The following is a 2,688-nucleotide window of genomic DNA, read 5'->3' on the forward strand; positions in this document are numbered from 1 at the left end:
CTCTATGAAGATTCATCAAGGGCAAAAGGACTATGGTTCTTATACATGGTGTCTGTAATCGTTAATTCAACTGAGATTCATGGGACTTCATGTCGAAATGATCTTATGTGCTTCAATTCTTATCTTCGTCAAGGGAGTTCTCAAAGCCTTGTGGTGATGTTAAAGTCCTTTGTTGAAGAAGTGTTTTTGTAAAGACATGATATATTACACGTGGGTTCATTATAACTAATAGCATCATTGTCTTTCAAACTGATGATTTGTTTGAAGTGTAAGTCACTTGCGGTTTGATAACTAAAGACAGGTTTTCGTCTAAAGGAGTGGATCCAGTAATGATTTCTCGAGGCTATGAATTCAAGTTTGTTAAGGACGTCAAGATTTGGTGCCCGCAAGGATTTATTGGTATTCACGTTATAGAGCTAAGGCGCACATGTTTATTCATCAAAAGGATTCATTCTAAGTATTGATGCCATTTTATTCATGTTCACTCAATCATTCATTTGTTCAAGTTCTACACATCTTCGTGTTAATCATCATTCAAAATCTAAATGCAAATACACAAAGGTTCATATATTACAAAAAGTTCAAGTCCATTCGGTGTTCAAGATTTATCATCAACCATTACATTGTCCAATATAAAAAAATATATTCAGGAGTGTCCATTCATTACAAAAGTTCAATCCATATTACAAATCCATGACAAAAATTAGAAAAAAAGAATAGACTTTCATGCTCTATCAACAAAATTCTGCATAACACCTCACGCTATCAACCTTGCTGATAATACAAACCGGACCCGCCGAAACATCAACCAAAGGGGGCCAGCACCCTGCATAAAAAACTTGATCCCATAAAACCGAAACCGGCTCAGCATGTGATTTCTAACAGAAAATATTAGAGAAAAAATTATAACAAAAAAGAGAACTCACCATAACAGAATCAGAGAAAGACTCGTAACAGAAGGTAACAAATTTCTGGTCCATTCACCATCAACAATCTCAGAATTCATCATGTTCATCCTCTCTCAACCAAACTCTCTCACCTCATCTTCATCATCACCTCATCTTCATCAATCGATAGAACCATAGTAGAAAATCTTCAATTCTCCCTCAGTCTAATCCGTCAATTACTGCACCATTCACCAAACAAATCATCAACACAATTCTACTCTCTTCATCAACTCTCCATCAATCTTCATCTTCATCTGAAATTTGCATAAAAAAAACTGTGAGATGCAATGAAATCAATCTTTATCATCAATCTTCAATTAGCTTTATGCTTCAATACTGATTTTATCCTTCGGTCTTCATCAACCTTTGCTCTGTTCTTCAGTGGACAGTCGCATCAGCACAAGTTCTTCACAGTCTTCAACAGCCTTCACAAATGTAACTCCAAGCGCAACGCAACAGCAACACGAAGCAACGTCAACGTCTTCGCAACACCACAACGATCCTCTTCTACAACAACAACATCGCGGAGGCAACAAAATCAAATCGGAGCGTATGAGCAGGAGAAGAAGAATTGCAGAACAATCGAAAGGCAGAAGGGGATGGATACTTGGATTAATCTGGTTTCTTAGTTTTGTTAGCCAATTTGAAGAACTATCAGCGTAGAGGTTGAGAACGGTCGACGACGGCGGTTGGAAGAGGTATACGTCTTTAAGTATCACCGAAGGTGGAGGTCGAGTCGCGCAGTTCAGCCGAGTTAAGAGATGGTTGAGTTATGTTGTTCACCTCGGTGATGAGAAGGCCATGTCGATCGGAGTCGCAAGGTGAGTTCCGGCTGCCGTCTGTTCGTGAGAGGGAGAAGAGAAGAACTCCAAAGGTCACACGTTTGTAACCTAATCCCTTTCTTAATTCCTTCAATTTCTATTGACGTTTTTTATTGTAATTAATGTGAATATGATATGAGCCCTTAATTGACATTAAAATGGAATCATAATTGAACAAATAATTATGAATCCATGGATCAGCTTATCATTGGGCCTTCTCTCATGAATTTACTTGCTGTATACCCCAACTTCAGCCCATGCCACCCGTTTTTGGCCTAACGCAAATTCTTGAATAAACCTTGCTCCAATTGGAATGGTGTAACTTTGAACAGGAATGAAATTGAATGACTTTGGATGAAGTTATGTATTCATGTATGTAGCTTGATGAAACTTACTAGATACTTATATGTTGTTTTTTTTTGTATTATTTTCTTTGTGGTAACGGTACTGTAAATGGATTTCATGGGGGATTGGATTTAACATTGTCATGGAATAGTGAATGAATATTGTAAAGAAATTCTTTTTTATTCCTTTTTTCTTAACTTGCGTCAATTGGACATTCAAGTCTTTTCATCTCATCTTCAATCTTGCCACACTCAAATGAATCAATAACACCCATGAGATATAAATGAAAACAAGCTTGAGGTGGACTTTGGTCAAAAGTCAACCTTCCATGGTTGACTTTGACCAAGAAGTCAAAGTTAAGACCAATAACCTTCCAACTTGGCATGATGCTCTAGTACTGACATGTAACCCCCAATTCTTGCTTAACAAAAGGCATAGACTTGTATCATAAATGAATCAGTTGAAATCCCTTGAATGTTGAATGGAATCTAATTGAACCCTCAAGGTTAAGAGACAACCCACGCCAAAGGTCATATCAGACTGAATAAGCAGATGCGAGTGAACCCTAGAATTTG

The 2,688-nt window shown here is 37.5% G+C and overlaps 1 long non-coding RNA gene across 1 annotated transcript; it reads right to left on the minus strand.

The window, feature by feature from the left end:
- Nucleotides 1–568: 568 nt before the first annotated feature.
- LOC131644779 (uncharacterized) lies at nt 569–1,904 on the minus strand. Its single transcript, XR_009296650.1, has 3 exons — nt 1,312–1,904; nt 927–1,201; nt 569–838 (listed from the first exon to the last, which is right to left on the minus strand). It is a non-coding gene; the product is annotated as an uncharacterized LOC131644779 (long non-coding RNA).
- Between the last annotated feature and the right edge of the window lie 784 nt (nt 1,905–2,688).

This window comes from Vicia villosa, linkage group LG1 (assembly GCF_029867415.1).
Source record: "Vicia villosa cultivar HV-30 ecotype Madison, WI linkage group LG1, Vvil1.0, whole genome shotgun sequence".
Lineage (NCBI taxonomy): Eukaryota > Viridiplantae > Streptophyta > Magnoliopsida > Fabales > Fabaceae > Vicia > Vicia villosa.